The sequence below is a fragment of the Lagopus muta genome, chromosome 1, assembly GCF_023343835.1.
Source record: "Lagopus muta isolate bLagMut1 chromosome 1, bLagMut1 primary, whole genome shotgun sequence".
Lineage (NCBI taxonomy): Eukaryota > Metazoa > Chordata > Aves > Galliformes > Phasianidae > Lagopus > Lagopus muta.
Window position 1 is genome coordinate 56899316 of NC_064433.1, and position 26691 is coordinate 56926006.

The 26691-nt window shown below is 40.6% G+C and overlaps 1 protein-coding gene across 4 annotated transcripts in view; it reads left to right on the forward strand.

Moving 5' to 3' along the window:
- The first annotated feature begins 1068 nt into the window (after positions 1–1068).
- PTN (pleiotrophin) overlaps positions 1069–26691 on the forward strand; it is a 70170-nt gene continuing 44547 nt past the window's right edge. The window contains exon 1 of one of the 4 annotated variants that reach the window (XM_048963638.1): positions 1069–1406. The gene's annotated coding sequence lies outside the window, so the exon portion shown is untranslated. Of the gene's footprint in view, positions 1407–1890; positions 1912–8187; positions 8325–8593; positions 8696–26691 lie in introns of those variants that run through there. The other 3 variants (XM_048963663.1, XM_048963647.1, XM_048963655.1) reach the window with 3 other exon arrangements.

Sequence of the window (26691 nt, forward strand, 5' to 3'; positions counted from 1 at the left end):
GAAACATGAACACGAAGTATAGTATTGAGTGCTCATTTCCACTCAGCCAGCTGTTAGAAGGAATGTTCTCTCCTTCTCAAGTCACCACTTTGCACTGCAAATCAAAGCTGTTGTTTTAACTTACATCACTGTCATTAAATCTGCCAGTGGTGCAAATCCTTAACAACCATGCCAGGACTAAACACATAACTGCGTGATGAAAAGAAGATGCCAAGGTGTGGATGGAAGGGAATAGTTTACTTTACTAAGAAAGACTCCAGGTGGGTGCAATTGCCCACGCCGGGACCAGCAACACAGTGCTTTCCATTGTCACAGATGGTAGGTGTTAGATGATGCAATGCGTACGGTGCCAGACAAATTACTTTTTTAGCTCATTCCTCTGGAAACAGGAGAGGAATCTGAACTGGATTTCTGTGCAAACCTGGAGCAGGAGATGCAAGCTGAGACCCAAGCAGTCAATGGGCTCAGTCTTTCAAATTGAGAGAGAGAATTGCTCTGGGGATCAGGAATTAGACAGAAATTGCCAGGACTTTGGAACAAGTCCACTTTGTTTTAAATCAAGTTGTGGGCTGGGGTACATTCTTATTCAATGCATGTAATGAACCTAAAAGTTGAAAAAATTGAAAAAAAAAAAAAAAAAGTGGAAACCTTGATATAACTCCAGCAACCAGAAGCATTGGAATGCCACAAGAAAAGCTGTTCTTGTGGCGTTTTCAGCTAGAACTGAAATTAGATGCTGTTCCACCCACAACCCAGTATTTCCAGTCCAGGTTCTAAGCGGGACACTGGAAGTCAAGTTAGAGCTCCCCGTACTCCCGCCAGCCAAATCCTCTCCAGGCAAGAGCCAGTTGGTGCCCATTAGGAGGCTGTAGCCTCAGCAGGGCTAGGTGCGGAGGGGCAGGCAGGGCACTGCCCAGTCCCAGTGCGGGCGGGGTCCGCTCTTCCCGCAGCGGGGGCGCCTCGGGAGCCCGGTGTGCGGGCGGAGCGGCCCCGTCCCGCCTCCCGAAACCCCCCCGGGCAGTGGAGGCGAGGCTGCCCCGCGGGTGACCCGCCCGACGACGCACCCCCGCCGCATCATCACACGAGGGGGCAGCGCGGCAGCTAGCACTGCCCCGGCGCCCGCCTGCCTCTGCCTCCCTCCTCTCGGCGGCTCGCCGCAGCCCGGGGTCTGTCGAGTCAAAGCGAGGATCAGGTTCCCTGCCTCCAGTATAAAAATCTCAGGGAAGAAATCTCCAGCGGGAGAGAGAGACGGGGAGAGGGAGGAGCGGGGCGTGAGTCGGAGGTCCGTGGGGAAGCGGAGCCGCGGCGCCGACAACACCCGCAGCACCAGCAGCACCCGCCGCACACCGGGGACGCCCGCGGCTCGCCCCTTACAGCTGCGGGAGAAGCGCTTCTCGCCGCCCGAAGTAAGTCCGAGGGGACGGCGAGGGCTGCCAGGGGCTGCCGGAGGGAGCTGCCTCCCGAACCCGCTCCTTCGGGCGAGATGCGAAGCGCTTCACCCAATCACCCCGCACCCGGGGGTTCTCCCCCGTATCGCCTCGTCTCCTCTGATTTCCTCCCCCCCCTCCCCCCCCCCTTACCCCCTCCGGGAATGACTGGGGAGAACCTGGCCGGAGGGGCAGGCGGGGGCCGAGGTCCGGGGGTTCCCAGGGGTGGTGGGGTGCTTCGGGATCCCCCGTGGGTTTGTCCGCTCCGCTCGGGATGGGGATGTGTCGGGACGTGGGAGCGATAAAGGGGGAGAAGGAGGGGGTGGTGAGGGGACGTGACACAGCGGAGAAGGGAACAGGAGTTCTCTGGCTGATCCAGTTTGAGAGGACAGGAGGGCAGCAGAGACACCAGGGTAGCAGAACTCCTGCAGCTTTCAGGTGCTCTGTGCCAGAAGTGTCCCGGCTGAGTCTGTGGATAACCGAGGTTGTGTTGTATCTTCTGTCTGAGTACTTCTTTCTATTACTATTTTATTTTTTCATTTGTACTTAGCCTTTGTATTTCTACTTTTCTCTTGGTGAAACAGCTGAATCTTGCTAGTGCTTATTTATTTATAGCTACTGTTGTTAGTTTGTGTTCTCTTTCTTATGGAGGGATTGGCTGGGAGAAAGCACCATTGTACCAATGGTGAAAATACAGTTTTCTCCTACTCAGCATACAGATTCTGCAAATGTATTATGATTTCCAATTCTGATGCTTCTGACTCCTTGCACTCCTTCATCTTCTCTTCTTAAAAGCAGAACTTTGTGCAAGGAAAAGGTAATCATTTCTTCGGGACCTTTCCCACACTTTTATATAGTCAGTGGGTGTCACATATCTATCTCTTCTGTATGGCAAGTGATCCACTTTGGTCGTGAATGCCTACTGTGTGTTAGTTCAGCAGTTTGCTCTGAAGCTGGATTACAGGATGGCAGGTTCTTAGGAGCATTGTGGGAACATTTGCAACATGTTAAATCCTTCTCTGTGAGATAGCCCTGAAGCTATGGATAGTGGTAGGCTTTTAAATTAGATCCTATTTGCCCTAAATGGCTTGTAGTACAGTGGCAGAGCACTACCAGTAGCTCATCAGCACTTGAACTCCGCTGTCCTTTCTTTTGTTCCCCTTTGGTCATGACTATTCTGAGCTTTTAGGAAAGCTCAACGTTTTGGTTAACAAATAGAGTAAGTGTATAACTTTGGTTGTATTAGGTTGTGTTAGGAGGAGAGAAGGAATAGAGAGAGGAGTGAAGGGTACAAGAAAAGTCATCATAAAGAATTTCTCGTCCTTAACATTTTCAAAACAATGTGCTTGAGCTGGTGTACAAAGCAGACTTCTTTTTTTTTTTTTTTTTTTTTTTTTTAATGTATTTCTGTTTCCCCCCTGAAAAGAAACTGCCTGGAAATAAAACAAAAGAAAAAATACCTCTGAGAAGAATTACCTCTGAAAGGATAAAGGAATGTGAATAGCTGTGACAAAAATTATTAATTTGGTATAGAAAAGAAAATTTAGAAATGAATGGAGAAGACATTTCAATGAAAATGACAAACACAAAAAACCCCCCCCACAAAACTCAGCAACTAAAAACTTGCTGTGTAATTTAGTGATTTTTCCTTAAAGAGAAGGAAAATGAGGGGATCTAATACACGTGTCTCCAGCTTACACTAAACTCTTTGATGGGTTATTACTTATGAAGCTTTGGATGAAATTGAAGGAGAGAAGCTTACTGATTTTGGCATGCTTCAAAGCAAAATCTAAGATTAAAAAAGAGAAATTAGCAACAAATCTTTCTTCCATGAATGAGTTATTCTTTGCCTGTAGTGTAGAAGTGGCCTGACAACAGCATACTTCTTGCAATTATCGCCATGCCAATCAACAGTTCATTGAGATATACCTGATATATCTTTGCCAGCTTGCTTGGTTTGGCTATAGTAATAGAAAGCATAATGGTTTCCTGGTTACCATATACCTGTATTTTTCTATGCTCCAGCTGGCACTAAGGACTCACCTGTGCTTATGTATGTTTTGTGTAGGTTCATCCTTCCTTGCTGGTGTGTGTTACTTAGCTGACTTCTAGCAGTCATGGTTCCAGCATGGTACTTCTCAAGTCATATGTTTCTTTTTCAGTTATTCCAGAGTCCTTGGATGATAATTAAAAATGCTCTTCTACAGTCACTCAGACCTTTCTCTATTTGAGTGCATTTTTTGCAGCAGGAAGATGGGATTATTGTATGTTAAAGTTGCACACTGGGGCATTAGGAATGGAATGGAAGTTGCTCATGAAACTTAGCACCCTGTTCAGGGGGCCCCATTACCTATATACTACAACAGTGGTGTTTTCTGTGGGAACTGATTTTTAACAATGCAAGCTTTGCTTCGATATTTACAGCCTCTCACTGATCAGTGTATCAAAAGCATTTTCATTGAGAGGATTCATTTCAGGACTTTAATTGAGGAAGTCTCTTTGTTTCAAGCCTCTTTATAATAAACCATTCAAAATGCTGTCTTTGAACAAACTAGGTCACTGTAACGTGCACACACACAGTGATTCTCATCTGCTTAGGGTAGTCTGCATTTGGTCGACCCATATCCCTGGTGAGATTGTCCCTGATTTATCCTTCTTGGACTGGCTCGTTCACAGGGAGCTTATGCTGAAAATTCACTGCTGGAGGTCATTCTCCATTCTTGGCATCTCTGGCAGCCTTAAGCTTAAATTGCAGCCTCATTTTCTGTCCAATCAATACCACTCTTATGTCACTGAGTTTCCATGGTGCCCCCAATCTTCTGTCTACATATTGATGTCTGACAGCAGGAATAGCATTCTGTGTCGCTATATATACTTACTAAACCTGTCAAAACTATTCAGGGTCTGTCTCACTAATTTATATCCATATCCTGATATTATTTGAATCTGTTGAGCTTTGACTGATGGAACTCACTGCACTAAGAAATCAGCCCCAATAATGCACTCCAGGGATGGCTCAAGGAATGGATGTTTTGAGAAAGGCAAAAAAAGACTCTTCTAGAGTAGCTCGGGTAGTCTAGAATTTTTTTTTGTGCACAATAGATGTATTTGAAAACATCTAAGACTCAATAGCTCCAAGTTAATTCTTTGGAAATCATTATCCATTGTGCTCCTTTGAATGCATAGGGAGTTCTCTCTGATGGAGCCATGCAGAGGAAAACAGAGAAGTGGGCATTGTCAAATATTCAATATGCATTTCAGGAGATTTGGGGGAAATCTGTGTCTGTCCTCTCACATCAGCTTTCTTCAGCAGAAAAGTGGGAAAATGAAACAAAGGGAAGGAGCAATGTTTTCTGTAATGTGGAAGTTTTGCATTTTATCACAATAGCCCACAGAGCTTTATAGTTGTGTAAGAAGCAATGCAACTATATCTGTGGACTGACCCAACATCAACCAAAGAAGTTCAGAGAAGGCCTCTTAAATTCCAAGACACCTCAAATTACGTTGTTTCTGCCAGCAGTAATACAAACTAAATAAAGACAAGTAGATTAGTGTTTTGTGGTTTTTTTTTTTTTTGTATGTGTATTTTGTCTGTTTCTTCTTTTTTTTATATATAATTAAATATGCTTTGCAAAGCATTATCTTGTATCAGCTGAGGCTGTTGTGAGCTGGAGAAACTTTTTTATCTCACTGTCTTTAACATGGACATGATCTATCATATGAAATAAGAGTTGGCAGTCAGTATGGAATATGCTGCTTAAAACTTTGTTTGCTCCAAGTTGCCAGAAGAGCTGAATCAGTGATGCCAAGTTCATTATTACTTTTCAGACCCTATTCAAGCTTCAGTAGTCTTTTTACTAGTAAAAAAGTAAGGACCTCCAAAACATAAAAAACAACCTGTTGCAGGTGATATTTGACAAGATAATATGAAAGTAGCTCAGTTTTTTAATAGTGGCTTATCTTAACATGGTAGAAAGGGTTTTTATGAAAGTAGACACTCTACTGACCAATACACTCACCTTACGTTATTCCAAAGGATTGAATAATGGAACTATTTAAAATATTTGGCACTACCTCCTGCAGTGGCGCCATGATTTATGATTGTAATAAAATATGAGTAGTCAAATGTTGTGGGGAGAGGTGGTGCTTTTTTTTTTTTTTTTTTAAAGACCCGTCTAATTTCTCTGCTGACTTTTGTATGCGAGAGTGACTTTTTAAAAACTGAAATAATCTTGCAGACTGCTTTTTATCATCTTTCAGAGCAAAGGTTGAGAGAACACAGCTATAGGCAGTTTCATGGAAGATGAAAAGGGAATGTGAATGTAGAGAAGCTGGATGCATTACTGGTGCAGTCAGGTGATTTCACACCCTGCTCCTCCTCCTCCCCAAAAGCCTCTGCCTTTCTTTGCTTTCCTTGAATAGAAGATTCTGCTTTCTCTACATACAACCTCTGGAGGTGAGGAGTAGAGTTGATTCCGTGTGAGGCAAAATCTGGTTTCCTTATGTTGAGTAAAATCTAACATATTGCTTGGCAAATGTGATTGATTCACTGGCAGCTGCAAAGAAGGGGTACAGACAGAGCAGAAGAGTGTTACAAGACTTGGAGATTTTCTGATGAAAATAGTTTCTGAAATTAAATAGTGTCTGGGACTCCAGCTCATCATCATTTAATAAATGAGGAGGTAAAATTTTAAAATGGACCTTGCTCCTCTGAGGCCTACCAGCACTGTTTCAAAGCTTGTTGAATGTTCTAAAGGGTGTTACAAAAATTGCCCTTCCTCATTTAGTTTCTGTAGACTTCCCATGGAGCTTGGACCTTGTAAACATCCCATTTAATTGTACATGATACCCTCTATAGGTTCCTGCAGGGAGGGAAGATAAAGAAGAGAAATTCTCTGATACTTAAGCTGAAATTCCTGTTTCGGCACTGGTCTGCAGCTAGTCAATATTGTAAATAAAATTGATTTTTTTGCTGTCTCCAAATATTTTTGGAGCGACCTACTATCTGCACAAGTTTTCCTCCCAGCAGCAGGAGTAAAACCAGGCAGAACACCTGAGAGGGAGGAGAAGGCTATGTGTACTCTTCTTTCCTTCAACAAGCTCCTCTCTACTTGTCTGGGATGATATTCTTGGGTCTTAGTGGGGCTGGTCCAGCCGGTGGTAGAGACAGGCACCACATATGTTATGCAAGCAGCAAGGTGAGAAAGCATATTTCTCAGGTTAGAGTGGACAGTTTGTCTTTATGTTCCAAGCCTGTAAAGGAAGATAGTCCATTTTGCTGCTGACTTTGTCATCTTGCCTGTTGCCTTAGGCTGTCCATAGGGGTTAGGTAAAAACTAGGTAATTGTATTCAACAGATATTCTTTCAAGACATGAGGAATTCTGTGCCAAAATGAGCAGTAAATGTATAAATACCTCTGGAAGTCACAATGTTCCTATCTGATTGAAAACAATAAGCATGACTTGAATTGTCTTCTCAAATTTTGTTCTATGGAATGTCAGGCATAAACCTGTTTTGTTCTTGGATTATGTCTCTTAGAGTCCTGGGGAAAATGGAATTAATTTCATTGCCATCCAAAGATGATCAGACTATTGAATTTAAGGAACCTTGTTTTGGGTATATCACTAGTAAAACAGAGCTGCTAATTCATTTATTTAGCTCTACCTCTCACACACTGTGTATCTCAAAGTGCAAAACAACCCTAAGAATATGATACAAATGTACACACCCTTCTGTTATCTGAAATAGAAAGCCCACAGTCTGGAGAATCTTGTGACAGAAATATAGGTAGTTCCATATCAAAATCTTTTTAATAAAAATAGGTATTGGCTTTTTTTTTTTTAATTTTTTTTTATTTTTTATTTTTTAACAGATTTACATCCTGCAAACAACAAAGAGAAGAGTGTTATTTGCTCAAAATGCCCCTGTTAAGATTTCTGTCGTGTTCTTCTAGGCACTTTTCTAGATGTTAAAGAAAAGATAATATACATATACATACACACACACATATATATTATATATATTTATATATATAAAGTGATTCAGGAAGGGACTTGGATGTAACCAGTAGGAAAGATGGCATCTCTAATACAATGCTGTCCCTGCAGTATTTTGGCAGTGCATCTCTGTCTGTTTTGGGACAACTGAACTTCTGTTTTCATACTGAGATCTTTTCCAGCTCACTAAATCATATTCTTCCTGTTAAGTGGAGATGAATACTAATACTGGAACACATCATCCAATTATTATTCAGACAAAGTTGAGGCTTCAGCAAGAACTTCTTCAGAAGATGGGCTATAGAATTCAACCTAAGATTTAGAAAGCACGTTCATATATTTGTTTGTCTGTTTTTGTCATATATTTGTGTGTCTATTCTTAAAAATAGGACACAAATGTGCAATTATGTTGTTAAAGGGTAGTGACTGTTCTCATATTTCTTGTGGCAGAATCATTGTTTTCATCGAGCGCGTTTGGAGTGGTGTACATTTTAGTAGGTACAAGATAAATCAAATGATTTTTCTGATAATCTGCCTTAATTTTAGTAGGAAAAAAATTTGAACTTGTTGATCTACCTAAGGTGGTTTTCCTTTGATTTTTCTCATGAAAAGCCATTCTATTATACAGGCTTAGTTTTGCTTCTGATGCTGACGAAGGGCCCCTGAGATATTCTGATTGCTTCCCAGTAGTTTGTGTCACCTGACTGCCTGCTTGGTTGTTTGGATTGCTGTGTTCCCAGAGGTCACGAAGATGTTTTTGTCTGAGAAAGAGTCATTTGCTTTTATTAGAAGCCTGCCTGGGTGCAGCTGATATGCAGTAGGGACTAAGGAGTGGAAAAAAATTTACTAGCTGTCCCTCCAAGGCCAACAAAGGATTTTCTGAAATCTTCCAAAAACACAGTAAGTTTTGATCCAGGAACTTCCTCACATTTCTTTTATTAAATCCTCACTTGCTAAGCTGTCCCTTCAGCCCATGTTTCTTGCCTGATTTGCATGTTGTCAGATGCTTTCGCTAATCTCTCTAGTTGATGTTTGCTTAAGTGATTATTTGGCAGAAATGTGCAAGCAGGCATGTGTGTGATTGCTGTTGGCATGGCAGTTAGTTTGATATGGCATTAGCATACTTGCCGTGCTGCAAGCTGCCTCCTCTCCTAGACTTACTCAAGCAGCAAAGAGGAGGAAAAAAGAAAAGCTTTTGGGGAACCAGTCACTGTATGCTGATCCTTTGGGCAGTTTGGCCAAAGACCTGCTGAATTCAGAGAAGCATAAAGGTTGCTCTCACTTTTTCTTCTGCTAATAATCATCAATAAATCCTCCACCAGCAGAGGATTTATAAGAAGTTGCAGGGGCTATGGACTGTGAAAGTAAGGGTAGCTATGTTGACTCTAGTGTCTAAGAATATTCCTGTGCTGGCAAAATAGCGTAGAAACTGACTTTATAGGGTGATAGTTTGCGTTTTGGGCTCATTAATGCTGAGTAGACATTTGGATTATAGGGGTGTGTTATTGTTTTAAGAGAGCTTAGTCTGTTCTTTCAATCACTTGTAATTTAAACTAAAATCTTTGCAAATCTTATGCATTACAACAGCTTTATGTGCCGTGAGTTATTTCACAGAGAACAAGGGGATTACTTAGACAAAGAGAAGTAAAAATGGGTTTGAAACCTTTGCTGAATCAATGTCATAATCTAGAAGATTAACACAGCTCAAATAAAAGTTTCTTCTGATGCCATACATGTTTATGTGCACACCTTTTATGTGTGGGTTGAGATGAAATCTCCTGTGATAAGTTTTAGAACCGTATTTTTTACGGTGGGGCCTTTGGTAGCCTCACTTTATATCATTCTAAACACCTGTTAAACCATGAACTACTCAAGCATTTTATGTTAGAAGTTAAACTGTTGGAGAGCTAATGTAAACTTCAGTACATCAGCGTTAGTAACCAAGACTTTCTGTTGGAAATTTCTGACCATCAACACTAATAACTGTATAATAACTGCAACATACCGTGGTCCAGGCATAAGCCATTGCCCAAACCTGTCATGTTAACTTTTTACTGCTGAAAGGTTCAGACTTCCACCTGAGGAGAAGTGGACACTGCTGTCTGCCCACTGAGAACAGCTCCTGTTTCAGTTTTTACCTTTGAAGGGAGAAAGCTTCTGTTTAACATTTGAAGTGGTTTTGTAAAGCTGCATGAAATCCAAAGTGTGGCAAAGCCGGGAGCCCTAACAAACTGCAGAATTGGTAATACTTTTGTGGTGAAAATATACAAGGTTTAAACAGTATGGTGAAAAGTGGGTGAAACTCCTTGCTCCTACTCACAGTTTTGTCCTAGAAAATTACTCTGAGGCTACTTTCAAAAATGGTACCTTTTAATATTGTGTAATTGAGATAATATTTATGAACGTGTTTGTTAATTCAGAAGCACAAAGTGAAATGTGGTCCTGTCTTTCCTTTGGCTGTTCCTCTGTGCCCAAATGCAACTGACTTGTGTGAAAGCTCTTGTGAATGGCTGTAATTTCAATACTGCCATACAAGGGAAAGACTGAAAAACAAGGGTAGATTATTACAGCACGTATGTTTGTTTAATTGCTGTGTACTATTGTTTAGTTTGAATTATTTATGACTATATCTACAAAGAAGTAGTCCTGTAATTGAGAATCTCTCTGGTGCTAAGCACAGCAGCAGTAGATTGCGTGGATATGGAGACTGAACATTTTTATGCAGAAAAGATTACATATGTAGCTGCTTTACCCCAGTATGGTGCTTTACATAGATATCAGAAGCCTCTTTCAGTTTGGAGGTACTTACCAAACTGTAGAGATAGCTCACAAATGTGTTCTCTAACTTTAGACTTTCCAATTGCACAACATGTACTATAAATGACAGCTTCACTTCTTTCTGTGCTGACACTTTCAGCATGTGCAATAAGGCTCCAGCTCTTGCTGGGATTTTGCCAATTGAGATTTCTCAAGGAATTGTAGGTGGGAATTTCTCATCTTATTTTAATAGGGAATTCTGAAACAAAAACCCTAAAGCAGGAAAAGATTGTAAAGTGTAAGTTATGTGTTTAAGTCACGAAAAATTGAACCTTAAATATTTCACATTAGGCCTATCAAAATGGAAATTCTTGAGTTATTGAATCCAGGATTTGTATTCCAAGTCAGTGAAAATCTAGTCTGTGTGTGGATGTGTACAGTATTTAATGGATATTGAGAGAATGGAAACCACAACTCAAGCTCTGTATTAGAATCACAGAATGGTTTGGGTTGGAGGGGACCATAAAGCACATCCAGTTCCAACCCTCTATTGTGGTCAGGTTTGCCACCCACTATATCATGCTTCCCAGGGTGTCTGTCTCTACTGAGATAGATACGCTAGCTATAGCAAGTTATTTGTGATGTCCCATGAGCTATTTATTATGACTTTCTGATAATCACGATGTCTCACAGGAAGTGTAGTATAATACATGTACATATATGTAATACGTGGACATATGTAGTATAATATATGTGATAGCCAGTGAGGATCACTGTAAGATTCAATGTCTATTGTGAGCTTTCTTCTAATATCTGTTGCTTGGATAGTTGAGAGAGGAAAAAGACTTCCATATTTTTGACCAATCTTTATTGTTTTGTATGAGCAATGCAACTTATTACCTTAATTTTCATTCACTCTTTCAAATGCTTCATAAATGCACTCAACAACATGGTCTTAGGCTGATTCTTCAGGCACTATTACCCTTCTTCTATAAAAAGAACTTAATATTGTTCTTGACATTAAATTCTCAGTTGCTTGACTAATAGCAAAAGAATGACAGACCTTGTCTCTTATCCTTTGTTTATTAAGTTATCCTGATAGCTTTTTTCAAAGGCTTTGCAAATTTAAGCAACTTACATCTAGTGAGGAGTAGCCAGGTTTATTAGAGGATTCTTGCATATTAGGGGCACGATTTATCTTTATGAAAGATGGAGCAATCGCATTTCTTGAACTGTTTGTTTTATTTTGTTCTCCCTAACTTTGCCTGGCAGTTCTGCCTCAAGTTCATTACTTGTATAACTTTGTCATACATTTCTGCTCCCTGCTTTGAAGTGAAAGCTGAACCAGAGGAGCCATTTAGCTTCTCTGCAGTCTTCTTTTCTGCCCTATGTGAATTCTTTGCATCCTGGTAGTTTTCAGGTCCCGCCAGCTTTTCTGGTGTTCCACTTTCCCATATGCTTAAGGAATACCATATTACTTGTCACTATGTATTTGCCTCCTTGTTCCTCAACCTTGCTCTTGGACCTTTTGATCTCCATTTTACATCTCAGCTGCCAAAGTTGTTCTCTTCCATTAGTTTCACTTGGGCTGGATTTCCATATATTTATTTATTTTTCTTAAGGACACTGGGTGAGTGAATAAATTCTTTGAAAAAGTCATTCCTCCCCTCCTTTTCTGAGCGGTATCATCAGCAATTGCAGTTTGGCATTCTTTCAGAATATCTATGTGCTCAGTCCTTGCATTCTTCCTGTTTCCTGCAACATTTCCTTTAATAAAGAAGTGACTCCCAAATATAGTACTTGAAGTCTGGTTCTCTTAGGACTGGCAACAATCTCCCAGGCATAACATGCACCATATTATGCAGTAATGTTAGAGTGAGGGTTCCAAAAGAGTGTGAGAGAATCCTGTATCTTCATCCCATGGAAATACATTGTAACTGTGGTAATTCTCCCTTCCTTTGGAAATCAGTCTAGAAACCTGGCCCCAATTCCTGAGTCAATTTTTCATTCTTTAAGACTAATTACCCTTCTGCAAGCTTTAAGTAAGTTAAAGGCATCATCTGAATTCCACCAAAGTAACTGAATACATATATAAATATGCATACATATGTAATATAAAATAGGTTTATTGTGATTTATATTTGCTATGTAGTTTGTCATTAATCCCTTCTGGGTTACTGCCTCTTTTTTGATTAACACTTGAAGAAATTGTGCTCCAGGAAACTGTGATATCAGAAATGTGAGCTGATTGTGCTCATATATATCTAATTTTATGCCCTGATGCTTTCCAGCTGTGGTAAATGGACAAATATTCAAAGCAAGTATGTTGTCGAAGTTGGAATATGCTGTGAAAACTGCTCATTTTCCCTTAAGCCTGATTGTGTTAAATTAATCTGATGCTGACTTAGTCTCCCTACATCACACAGAGAATGTTTAAATTAAATTCTGTTAGTAACATTCATACTTATTAAGTGTCTTTTATTTAGCTCCTGCAATCAACAATATTCTGAACAAAACTGATGTGTTCACCCTTCACCCCCCCCCCCCCCCCCCCTTTTTTTTTTTTAAAAGGGAAAATCAAGGTTTTGAGCTTACAGCTTCTTTTAGGTTATTACCTTTTCATTAATGAATCCCAAAGCGAATCTTCAGCTTTCTGAATGGCAGGCATATTTTTTTGCATCCATCATTTTGGAGCTACCTCACACTGTCTATGGTCATGGTGGTAAGGGCAGCACTTGTCCACCCACTCATATGCCCTTAGGCAAAAGTCAGAACCAACCTCTTTCCCAGCTTGCATCTCTGTGCACAGATGGAGTCAGAGAGACAGGGGACAGTAGTGTGTTGTCACCAAGTAGTGCCACAACAAGCATTCTTGAGCGCATCTTTTGTCTATTTTGGTGCATGCTGGACCTCTAGCAGAAGCCAGTCAACTTACACAGGCTTATACCAAGAATAGGAAGAGAAGGTTAATTGATAAGGAAGACAGAAATGTACTTCTGTATTTAACAGGATCTTTTTCTTGTACACAACAGAAGTAGATATGCAAGTGGAAGAAGATTTACATGAGTGGTAATGATTACTAATCACAAAGGTCATTTGTACTTTTTTCTTGAATTCTTGCCTCTATTCCTGTAAAAGAGTAGAGAGAGAAGAAGGAGACAGTTATGAGTCTTAGCTGGGTGCTGTTCACTATCTTCCTTAATTTTCAGCAAAACAGTGTGTGAGTTAGGTGCGTAGCCACATGTAAGCCCTGTCTCTCAGCATTTCCATATAAGCCTGTTAACTGGATTGGGCAGGGCTTAAGAAAGAGCTCGTTCTTATTCTTGATGAGCTCAAGTGGCTTTTATGTAGGGTGCTATGAATGGGCACAAAGGCTTAGTACTGCTTGTCACCATGCAACTCTAAATGTGTTATGGCTTTTGCTGTGGCACACAAAGTATCAGCAGGAGCAGAAGCCAATTGAGGTTACAGCTGATCTGGTGTGTCTCCTGAAGGGGCTTTTAGATCACTTGCCTACACTGCCTCTGAATGTGGCAAGTGAAAAAAGCCCAAGGAGTGACAAGCTTCTGTTTAAAGTAAATTGTTGTTTTGGTTGAATGAGGAGGAAAAGATGTCTTTTTTTTTTATGGTACTCTGCAGTGCATAGGCTTCAGAAGTTGAATAACATAACTTTTCTTAACAGCACACCTGTATTCTACATTCCAGTTGCTATTGTTGCTGGACTGAACTGCACAGTTAAGGGATTTGGTGGGGGAGAGAAGAGTACTTAGTGACTCAGAACTCAGTGGAAAGATTTTTTCATTTGACAGGTAGAAACAACAAAGACCACTGGCCTCTTGGCACTGGGGTGAGCCTTGAGCTTTGTGCAGTAGGCCTGTGGGATTTGACAGCTCTGTTGACACAGTGGTGTCAAATCAGCATACTGGTAATGCCAGTGTACACTTCTACTCCAGTGTTCCCCCTGGCTCGGAGAGAGTTCATTACTCTGTCTTATGGGATCCTTTTAAATATATGTGGTTTACAGGTGGTGTGCAGCTCTGTGAGGTGCCAGAACAGTGGCCATTGATCTAATTCTTCCCTTTTCCTCTTTTCCTGAGGGAACAGAAGGTACACTTGTAGAACTTGCAAATCACAGTGACAGAGGTCACAGGCACAGTAAATGTCTAAGTAATCCTGATGGATTGGACAGATCCTCTGAAATTGAGAAAGGTCTTCACAGAGAAAAGAAGCATGCTGTTCTTTGGGGTTAATTAAATGCACTCATGTAAAATTTGGAAGCAATGGAGTAATATACCAGGAGAAGATCTGACAGCCATTACTACGTGCTGCCGAGGAAGCTGAGTATTCACCAGTAGCCCATTAATCTCTGGAAGGATGAGTTCAGGTCCTGTTTTATATTCTAATGACTTTGTTGCACATGGACTAACTTAGCAACTGGATGCTGTCAGACGTGACAATTTTTGGCCTGAGAACTTGTATCTCCAATTGAGAATTGAGTATGTAGAGGCTGTAATGTGCGTGTGACAGCATTTGGTGCTACATCAGCATCTGTCCATTTGGACAGTTAAAAACAGGAAAAAAAAAAAAAAGTGGATATAGCTTGCAGCATTTGAGTTTGGCATTTGTGATTCCTTTGACATTTGCCAGAGCTATCACAACAGATGAAGGTGGTACCCAAGACAAGACTGTGAAAGCAGATAGATGCAAGGCATGCAAAACCTGAGGACAGAAAATTGCCATGCTGTGCCATGACAAGCCAAGGCAGAACACCCTGAGAAGATCTCTAGCCATAAGTGCATTGTAAAGCTAGCAGAGCTGCCGTGCTCCTGTGCCCCGACTCAGGGCCGAACCTGGAAGAGCAGGTAGGGCTGCAGTCTGGAATGAAGGGCTCGTTTAAGAAGTCTTCGTCGTATACTAGTAGGGAATGACAGAGATAAGTGGGGTGGCAATAGATCATTTCTTCTTTTTCTTTTTTTCCTCTGTGCGGCCAGAACGGGACTGTGAATGCAGAGGAGGTGCTGTGGGGTAAGAAGTGCAGTTTTGTGGAGGTCCAAGGCCAGAGAAATGAAATGATGTGCAGCTGCAGAGATGTGTGTGGGAAGGTTACATTTCCTTTGCCTAAAGCCAGTTTGGTGTATCTAATAGAATTTAATGTTTTATGCTGTGGGTTTTTTTTTTTTTGTGTGTGTGTGTGTGTTTTGTTTTTTGTTTGTTTTCTGTTTTTAATCGTATTTTCATTTTTCCCCTTAAGCAACGTCTTTACTTTTTAAAGGGAAAAGAAATCATACTCATGTGTGAAGTGCCTTACTTGGTAACTAAGAATATCACAAGACATATGCATTGACACTAACTGTTTGTTCCTGGCTAAAGATCTGCTGCTGAGATGCAGTGAGCTGGTTTGTAAGCAGGTGTGTGATTTGAGTTCCATGGAAATCTATCTTTGTGTCATACTGTCAATTCAGTAGATTTTAGGAGCTTTTTAATAGCTGGTCATGTTCTGGATCTATTTCTGTTTTTGTTTTTGTTTTTTCTTGTTGTTTTTTTTTTTTTCTCCCACATTCCCTTGGCCATTCTAACTACTTTTAATTTACAGAACTCTGGGCTTAAGGAGATATCCCATCACACATCCACAAATCTGTCTGGAATTTGTTCTTTACTGCTCTTTCTCTTTGTTTCTGTGGGGAGAAAATGAGAAAAAAAATATTTTTCTGGTAAGGAATTGGGTTAAAAAGGCAAGAGGTGGAAAACACCCCATGCTGGGAAACAAAGAGAAGCGGGGTGGTGGGGTATCAGGCTAATAGAGATCAGAGGCAGAGCTCCTTCTGTGACAGTGCTGCAGGAAGGTGGAGGAATTAGCTGATTTGATGGCAGATGGTCTGCAGACTGTCAGAGGAGGCTGGTGCTATGGTGTTCCTTAGAAATCTGGGTGCTAAGTTTCTTTCCTGTTTTCCCAGTCACACAGCTTCGTAAGATAAAAGCTTCATCGAGCTGCTAGGCCTTGGCCTGGTCTTGTAGGACCCAGCCAGCCGCTGTGAGAAGGGTTAATTCACACCATCGCCACGGAAGACAAAATGGATCTTTGAAACAAATGTGGCGGTGGGGGTAAACCCATCAATCATGAGAATACTGCTTTACAGTAATTCACAACTGCAGCTTTTTTCTCAAGCAAGGCCTGGCCGAGTCTGATCAATCCCCTGGCTCCCAACTATTTCTCAGCAGGCAGCAGCTCGCTCCTTCTGAGTTTGTGTGTACATGAAAGCCCACTTTATATTAACTCTGTGGAATAGTATTTTTTTTCTTCTCTAAACCCCTTAGCACTAATTTGGTGTAATTATACTCATTGAATTAAGTACTGACAGCCCCATTCCACCCCCTTTCCTGTCAGGATATTGGCCTAAAAATCGCTAGATGAAGAAAATCCAAAACAACGATGGGTTTCTTTGTTCTGGCCTTCTATATAGGGTTTTATTATTTAAATGCAACCTATTAGTAACATTTCAAAGTATTCATCCTTAAAGCTGGAGACTGAACATTGTTTTTCTTTTAAACATTAATGAAGAATTATCCTTTAGGCTTTAAGGAAAATGCTAAATATTGCAAAATTCATTACTGACTGAGCAGTGGCATCATTATTAACAGCCTGAAGCTACTGAGGACCTCATTCTCTCTTTTTGAAAGTGGGGAAAGTTTCCAGGGAAAGGTAGGGAACCCTCCCATGCCTGTGTCTGTATCTCAGGAATATTATCTCTCTTCTGTTTTCAGGGCTGAAAATAAAGATGCAGGTGTCCTAGCACAGTATGATCTGATTCTTTCTAGGTCTGTATGTATGAATGAAAGTTATGTCATGGAAAATATCTGGACTAAAGATGATTTTAGGGACCACAGATAGTAGACAAAGGCATATTAGCTCTGAACTCAGTGCTCTGGAGAAATATTTGAAAGTGATTCTAAGGCATATACATGAGATGGTCAGTCTAGGGAGATGGTTCTGATGAGAGATACCAGAATAATGTTTTCTGTATTAGTTCCAGTGTTTTCAGAAGATGTGAAAGGAAAAGAAAGAAAATGGAAAAACTGTCCAGCAAGCTAATGGCTGGAAAAAATCTGCTTGGTCACTTAAAGAGCTTAGTTTGTCTGACAGACTCAAGAAGAACAGATAACCACATTGTAAATATGTTTTAGAGTAGAAAAATAACAATTATTGAAGGCCTCTGTAACTTGCAGGAGAAAACTGTGATAGGAAAAATTCAATTACAAACCAATTTGCTGTTTTGCAGTGCAGATGATGAGAGGCAGAATGAAAATTTCACAAAAACTTTCTTAGAAGGCAGTGGATCCCTCATCTTATGAAACTACTATTAGAGCAGTAAAAGTGGGGTCATGGGTTCTAGAAGATTGATATAGGGAACTAAGTTGGGGCTTTTGTGTGAGAGTATTCATTTTGACTCAGTAGGAGAATTTTTGCTCATCTGCTCACGCTGAAATGTGAGCAGGCCGATATTGTAAAAGCTTGTGTTTTAAAAAATGGTGAATGTGTTGCTCTAACAAGTTATGGAGTTTCAATTTTAACTGTAATATACAAATAGTGTAATTTAGGTGTCAATCTGTGCAAGTACAGTGCTTACTTTGTACAAGTAAGCCCCAACTAATACGTTGCTCCTTATTATATTGAATTGTAACTCAACTTCTGTAGATGTAGAATACAGACAAGCAGAATGTGAGAAGCAAAGTGAACAGGGAAACATGCATTTTAAAACAGTAAGGCCCATAACAATAAGGATAGGGGGGTTGGGGGATGGGACAGGGACACATTTATCATCAAAGAATGGCATTGTGTATTCCTTTCATATAATATATATATATATGTATATATTTATCCTCTGACTTACATTGCCTTAGTGGAATGAACTTTCTTGATGTCAGACTAGCAAGCCATATTTCTAAAACCCTGGTCCTTTAGTACAAAATGGTTCTTTCCAAACATGGTCTTACAATTCCTGTAAACTTACTTGTCTGTAAAAAAAAAAAAAAAAAAAAAAAAAAAAAAAAAAAAAAAAAAAAAAGGGGGGGGGGCAAAAAAGCAAAAATAATTTTAGAAAAGCTACTTCTTTAGGAAAAGTGAATTAGAATGATTAGAGACATGCATTTAAGGTGAAATAGGTTGATTTTTTACATAGACGGATCTATTCAGAATGAAATAAACTAAATCAAACCAAGATGGTGCCAGTTTGCTAATTCAGAGAAGAATATCCATGCCCGTGTAATATTTGTTTCCTACATTTACTTGGGGAATATACTGTGATAATGATATCTTCCAAACTCTGCTGGACTGAGTAAGTGGGCATCAGAGAGAAATAAGGTGTTGGTTTTAGTGGCTTCCTTTGCTAATGGGAGTGAGGGACTTTTATGTATGTTTTTCTAGTAATGTGGATAAGCAATTTTTTTTCCTGAACTGGGAGAAATGCTGATTTTCGTCTCATCTAGAAGAATGAAAGGTCTTAGCAGCTTTAAAATCTAGTTTAATTCAAGCACCAGCTATAACAAAATAGCTAGCTCTATTTAATAGATTCTGATGCATCAAATCCCTGATAACCTTTTCCCCCAAAATGCTTGTTTCTCTTCCAGAGAATATGGATGTTTTTCTACAAAGCACAATTCCCTGAATTGGGTCTTCATGTGTAATACAACTTGGGTGGGGAAGATAGAGGGCAAGAAACAGAATTTGTAAGCTTGTGATATGATGAGAGGTTACAGCCTGCATCAATTCCTCAGACCTCCAAGCATTCTGTTTTCTTCTGGTTTGTTTTACGCAAAGTTCATGCTTCCCAAGTGGCCATTAGGGCCCTTTACCTTTTCTTTTGTCTCTGTGATCAGTATTCCCTAATTTAATGATGATATCACTGTAGTGGAACCATCTGGAGAGAGTCAACTTGAAAAGGACTGAAATTCATGTCTGAAAATCCTGTAAAGGAGAAATGCTTACATGTGGCCGTTGTGGCTTCTGTGAAGCAGAAGGAAAATCATTTTGGATTTCCAGAGGAGATGGACTTCCTCTCTATTTTTGTGCATGTAGCTCTTTGCTACAAGGAGAGTTTTCAACAACAACTGCATGTTAGATGGAAGAATATTAATTTTGGACTTTCTTTTGTGCATAGTTGCCTAGATAGCAAACCTTCTAGTGCAAGTGAGAACTTTCCTTAAATATCACAGACAGTATTACCAGAACAAGATAAATTCAGGTAGGCAGACATGTTGAGATTAGAAGGGCAGCAGTAGATAAACAGAGAAATGTATCTTATGAGCTACTCTGATTAGCTCCTAATCCTTACACGGAGTTGATTGAACTTTGGCTGAATTGTTCTCTCTTGGGACATTGTTTCTCAGTTTGTATAGCTGACACAGAAGATCCATTCATACTATCCTTTGGGTAATTTGGGGTAATTTTGAGCTACCAAGACTGACAGTTGAAACCCTAGAACATGCAAAATAGGAAACAGCAGCTAGAGCTGGTGCTCTTGCTGAACAGATGGTGACCCAGAAAGCTGTATGCTCAGCATTAAGTACTTAATGACATGCAGGTGTCCTTCATGGTTTGGAGCACTTAAGTTTTTAAATTTACTGTAGGAAGTTGGTTACTTTGAAGACCAAATGAGGCTTCCCACCTCTGTAGAGCCATTTGAGGAACAATTTACTGCTGTCAAAATATATCTGCTTAACATAAACAGATGTGCAGCATAGAGCTGACCTGAACTTCCCTGCAGTGGGAAGTGCAGTGGGGATCAACCAGACATATCTTTGTTCAAGAAAATTCAAAGTCCTAACCAGATGCCACCAGACAGAAGAACAATTTTGATCATAATTCTTCACTTAGATGTTCTCTGTTTTTGTACTAAAACAAGTTGTTTTAATCAGCACCGTGTTGTTGCTCTCTCTACATGTGTGAAATAGCATTATCTTATTATTTTTTTTTCATGCTTTAAGTGAGTAGCAATTTAAGATAACTAACAAAGGCTTTCCTAAGTGATTCTTCTTGCTGTTTCCAAGCCAGTTTTTGAAGAGTCAAAGCTCTGGGTCCATGGGGATGAGAAGAGTAGGTAAATCTGCAGGCCATAGGAGTGGGGAGGCAAAAATGCTGTCATATCTATCTATCTATCTATCTATCTATCTATCTATCTATCTATCTATCTATCTATCCATTCATTTTCAAAAGTCTTTGAATATGCTGAGTTTCTCTTGCTGTGACCCATGGACTGTATATACTCATTTCAGTAGACGTGATCTCTCCATTTAACTGAGCAGCTCCAGCGTATTTTGTCTGTAGGGTCAGCAAAGGCACGGGTAACGTGAGTTTTCTCCTTGTGTGCATGTTGTGTCCTATCTGGTGAATCACCAGGGTGTGTCTGTCTACTGCTAGGGTATGACCACCATGGAGTGTGATATAGATTATCAGAAGGGTGAAGCTGAAGTCTGAGCTCATTGCTCAGTAGAAGTGCTAATGCCACGGCAAGGAAGCTTGGCTTGTCATCTTCTTCATTGGATTAAAAGTGAATAAAATATAGTGACTCCAATCTCTTGGGTGTTTTCTTTTTTCCTTTGGATTCATTAGATTGTGGTATAGGGGTTAGGGAAATTAGTGGCATCATGCCTGCTTAGCTTTAGGAAGGAGAAAAAAATATCTCATGGTTCTGAATGACAATTGCTCTGCAAGGGGCAACTATCTCCGGGTAGGAGGTTTATCTCCTTTAAAGTGAGATTTATCTCACTTTATCTCTAGGTAGGCTCTGTTCTGAGTAGGACTTAACTGTTAAGCACTGGACTGGCAGAACTACATTTTACACATTATATCCTCCATCAGGATAAGGCAGGGAGATATTCTTGGGAAATAATGTCTCTTACTGAGATCTGCCCTGTAGAGCTTTTCCACACACAAGCACCATGAAGTGCCCTGTTGGCTTCTGCACAATTTTTTGTATGCTCAAGTTGAATTTTGACTAGTTATTCTGGGAAGTCATTAGTGGTATAAATATCCCAGTATAATCTGTGATTATCTTATCTATATTTGCAAATATTTAAGTTTTAGGAAAGTGGTGCAGGCAAATAGGCTTTTCCACACTGCTGCATCTCAGACTTTCCTTTCTCTCCCTCTTCTTTTCTTTCTGTTGCTAGCATCAGCGAGCTCTCTCTTCCAGCTCTGTAGAACAGCAGGCAGTAGGACATCTTTCTTTCATCTGACATTGGGATGCACGGTGTTATTTAACTCCTTTTAAAAGCACATCTGGTTAAGATGCCCTAAAAGAAGGAGCTCCTTGCCAATGCTGTTGTAGTGAGGATGTGAAACATGGTGAAAATAGAGGAACACAACAGAAAATTGATGCTGTATCTAAGCAAATAAGCAAATGCCTTTTAACTACAGCTAATCCCTAGTGCTATTTGTTATCAATCAAATAAATTAAGAGTTGAGACAAGTCAAACCATGTGATGTAGAGGGATGAAGATGAATGGTGAGTGTATGTATAGGGGGGCAAAATACTTATAAAGAAGGAGATATGATTAAGAGAACTTCAAAACTACAAACGCAGATTTGTTTCTATTTGTATGTCTTTCCTTGAAATGAGCTGCCCACCTTCAGGCATCTACCACAACTTCTTTTCAGGCATTTCTCCTTCTGCCTTTAAATCTCCATCCTTTTCTGGTAATCTGATTATAAATTCTATTTTTTTTTTTTTTTTTGGGGGGGGGGGGGGGGGGAAGGAGGGAAGGGGGAGTGGGAGGTAAGGGGCTGAGGAAATACTGCCCTCCTTTCCTCCCCCCCCCCAGTCCCCAAATAACAGCATCTTTCTTTGTGGAATCCACAGTTTTTGAAAGTGGACTATGTTCCCTCACACCTCCTGTGCTTTTCTTTTTCAAATCACATAACTTCCTGCATGAGGTAACCTTTTCTATCTCTGTCCATCTCTCTCTCTTGCTTGCTCTCCCTCTGGCTTGCTTTTCAGTCAGTATTGCTCTCTGGGTCCCTTGCTCAGTGATGAATGAGTTTCATTCATCTTTCTTTTGGGGGCTCTGTGAAAAGCTTTAGACTTTGCCTGCTCCCATTTTTTCGCTCCACTATTCATTTCCATGGTGATGGAGAAAGGAGGGGGGATGGCAGAGTGGGTGGTAGTAGGGCCAAAGGTCAAGAGTGGCCACTTTCTGAATTAAAGCTTTGAATCCCATTAAAGGTGACACATAACCTGGAGTAACACTCCAAGTACTTAGCTGTCAAAGTCATCAAAGCAAAGGAGAAAGAGGCAGGAGAAGAGCGAGATCAGAGGAGGAGAGACTTGAGAACGTGGAGTTTCTGTCAGGATTACATCTAGTGACTTAATATAGGGGTAGTTCATTTGTGTTACCATACACTGGCTTCAGTGAGGCCGGGCTCCAAAATCTGCATGTAGATGGGGCGTGCAATGTAGAGAGGATTCCCTTCAGCCTTTGATGGACAAATGTAATCTTCTGGTTAAGTAAACAACCCTTCCTCTCTAAGAAATGGGAGGGAGGAATTGAGTACAGATAAATGTTCAGACCACTTTGGGATTTCATTAGGTTACTTCTCATTTCTTTCACTAGGTGCCAGCTGCACTCAGCCAGCTAAGATGAGGGACATCTTTTGATTGTACAAAAAGCCACTGAGAGAAAGTCTATGTCCTAGAAGACAGACTATGAAGCAGAGGAAAGTGTATCAAGCTATTTCCAAACATCCACAATTTAGGTCTTTTTATACCATTACATTTGGAATCCTGACAATTCCTATACTAAAAAATCAAAATCCCTTTCTCATTTGTTCCACTTGTTGAGCCAGTGGTTCAAAGTGGAATTTAGCTTCAAAGTGCATGATCTTGCTTCTGGCACTATCTTTGTGATGCAGCAAAAGTAAGAAGTGGATCTGTATATGCTGACAACAGGAGATAAAAATGAAGAATTGGGTAAGTTATTAGGAAAGTCTGACATTCTTGTGTATCCTTCTTTCTTTCTTTCTTTAATTTTTTTTTTTTTTTTTTGCCAGAGAACACAGTGAAGGAATAGTTTGAGATGCCAGATATCCTAAACTGAGGAACAAAGGAGGAGTAGATAAATGAGATGAGAACTGTCAGTCACATGTAACTCTAGAGAGGTTAGAAGTCCTCTAATTAGGGGGAGAATCAGTTGTAATAGGTATTATTTCATGTGAAAGTAAAGATTGCTGAGAGAAACAGATCTAACTTCGGAGATATGCTGCAGCTAATAAAGGCAACTAAACCAGTCTGGGAAAGGATGAAAACAGTAACAGCAGCCACTGCTTCAGAGGTATGCAAACTTGGGCCAAGGGGACCACAGAAATAGGGCAGAGATGAAATGAGTGGAGAATAAAAGCCTTGTACTTCTCTTTACATGAGAGGTAAAATGTAGCAGTGCAGGGGGATGTGGGTGCACAGTTTCTTTTCTAATAAGGAAGACACTGTCCTACTTTGGTAGATTCATCTGTCTACAGGCTCCGAAGTCAGAGGGGAGCTGCTGTCTTTTCTTTTTCTTTGTAATTATGGCATTTGATCAGTGATCTTTCCATTTCTTCTGGATAGCATTGTCTGTTGGAGAGTAGCTCAATGAATGAGTACTGTGAGCTATCCCAACAACAGCAGATGCAACATGTATACTGATCATTGAACTGAACCCATTCTCTTCCCCCTGCTTAAGAGATTTGGCTCCTTTCCCCTTCCCCCCCCCCATTTGTTCTTGCAGGTGAGATGTTTGTTTCATATAAACCTGCTCCAGCAGGACTTTGAGTTCTGTTAGTCCTCTCTGTTCTGTTTTAACTTGAAACAGAACATGCATGAAATGAAGACAATGAGAAGGAAACAGAGATTTGATTTAAGGTGGAATTTGATTTACCTACTCTGTTGTGCTTGATACAGCTTCTCCACATACACTGTGCTTCGTGTGATGGTTCTGTACTTTCAGCCTTGGGGATCTTGACTGGTCTGCTCAATTTCTTTCTATTTTCATACCCACTTGTAAATATCTTCTTCCCCTCTCTGTAGCAAATCCATCTGTTAATGTTGACTCTCCAGTACCAGCAGTAATCACAGTGCTGACCTTGTTAATCTGTGTGTTATCTGAGGCGTGGGAGTACACTGCCTTGCAGCAGCCATAATAAGTTTTATTGGGTAATGCACAAGCAGTTTCCTTTCTTCTGTTGAACCATTTTGCAAAAGTTGAAATGCAGACATACAGCACTGCATAAGCTGTAGTAATTATACTTTCCACTTAAAGTTGTCATGGTTTGGCCTGATTTCCATGACAGGGGATTGATGGGACCCGCGAATACAGTCCCTGGAAAAGGGAGGGGAGAGGAAGAAGGCAGGGAGGCAAGACCAGATGAGGAAAAGAGTGGAATGAACCAAAGGAAAACCTCAGTTTACGAAATACAGTAGTGCAGTGTGAGATAATAGAGTATGATACACTATGATTGAAATTGAAACTGCTAACTCAAATAAAATGTGAAAGAGAGAGAGAGTTTCTGAAACTGAAGCCCTTACTATAGTGCTGTAGATGAGGTGGCCAGGGAGCTAAAAGACAGCAGTCTCCTGACTCCCAGTTCATTTGATCTTTTCCTCCAAATGGAAAATGGAAGTGGAAAAATGAAGTCTTCTAGGAGTTGTAGGTCATTCTTCTTTTATGAGACCAGGAGATTAAAACTCATGAAATACACTGATAATTCACAGAACTGCAGCATTAACTCTTTAACTGCCAGTGTGCTGTGTGATGTTATGATGTGGAATACTGGAGAAAAACCATGTAACCATGACTATTGTATCGTGTTGACATGACAACACCTGGACTGAAGGTGAACTTGGAAAATTTGAGGAGAGGATTGTTTCAGTTAAATCAGGAGTGTATTGGTTTTAGATCTTATTGAAACTGTAGCATGTCTGGTAGGTGGCTGTTCAGAATTCATACCTGTGGCTATGACCAAAAGTTGTATGTATGAACCTTAAACAACAAAATTTTGTTAAACAGTTTATGAACTAATGAGGCCTTCCTGCAAGATTGTCTGCTTCTGCGAATTTGGAGGGATTTAGGAGAGCTCTAAAAAAGTGTTGGTATATCCCTTCCCTCTTTCCCCACATTCATAAGTACTCTTATTCCCATGTTTCCAGTTAAAGAGAGTGGATAATAGCATATCTGAAGTGGCACATAACATTCAACATGTATTTTCTTTTTTGACACTGATGACTTTTATGTAATGATTTTTAATTCACAGGACTTTTACCTTCCTGTCCAGTAGGATTTTGGCTGTAAAACTTGCTCACATTCTTGTGGATGCAACACAACACTGGGGATGTTCCATGGTTAGTAGATGCAAAACCCTACCCCAAACTTACTGTATTCAGTGAGGTCTGTTGAGTGTCCAGCCTTGTACAAAACTAAGCTTGCTTGTGGTGTGGAACCTAAACAAAACTGTGGGTCTCTTCCCAACTGAGCGTAGTGCTTTTGACTGGGCACTGACAAAGGCTGTACAGAGATGTTGTGGAGTCTCCTTCTTTGAGATCTTCAAAAATCTCCTGGATGTGGGCCTGCACATCCTTCTCCAGGTGTCCCTCTTTGAGCAGCGGTTGGGCCAGGTGACTTTCAGAGAGCCCTTCCAACCTCATCAGTTCTGTAGTTTCTGTACATTCCAGTTTTGTGACTCTTCAGGCTTTTACCCTATCTCTATCCTTCTGTTGGTTAATTTGCATGCTGTGGATTAACAGTTTGTGCTGCTATAAGTGAGGAGAAATACATGAATTATGTTGCATTTAAAGAGGAGAAAAACAATACTAAAATAGCTTTTTGCTTGGAAGAACTACGGGTAGTAACACTGTCATTTCCACTACTGGTCTGACATAATGCCCTGCTGACATCTATATGAAGAACTGTAACTGGAGGGACAATGTTCTTAGTCTTTAAAGGAGACCTTATTGTGGTATAACATAACCTAGAAATGCAAGAAGATTAGTTGTAGGCATTCTGTATGGCTTCCTTGGCCATGGAGAGATGAAGACAAAGGCTGGCTTTGGTGGAAAGCGGGCTGTGTCAGAAATGTGTTTGCTTTGGAGGAAGGCCTGAGTCTCCAGTATATGCAGAAGAACAGTTGAATGTTTTGCACTGCCTGAGCAGTGAGCAGTGGTCCTGACTGCATGAAATGTTCAAATATGGCTTTTCTGAAACCCATAGGGGTGACTTGCTGCCAGCAGAACTTGTAGGAGTGTTCTTGGAACAGGCTGATGTCAGCTGGGTACTGGAATAGTTGCACTCTTCTTCCTGCCCCCAGTCTTCAGCCTTTGTCACCAAGAGGTCTGCTCTTTCTTTCTAAGGTTATTTCTGGGTCAGTAAAGAGGGAGATATAATCCTTGAGCCTTGTGAGGTAGTTTGCTTAATCATCTGAGCTTGTTCTGGCAGAAAGCTGCTTACAGCAAGCCTGTCTTGTGGCAGGGAGAGAAAGGGGTCAGGAAAT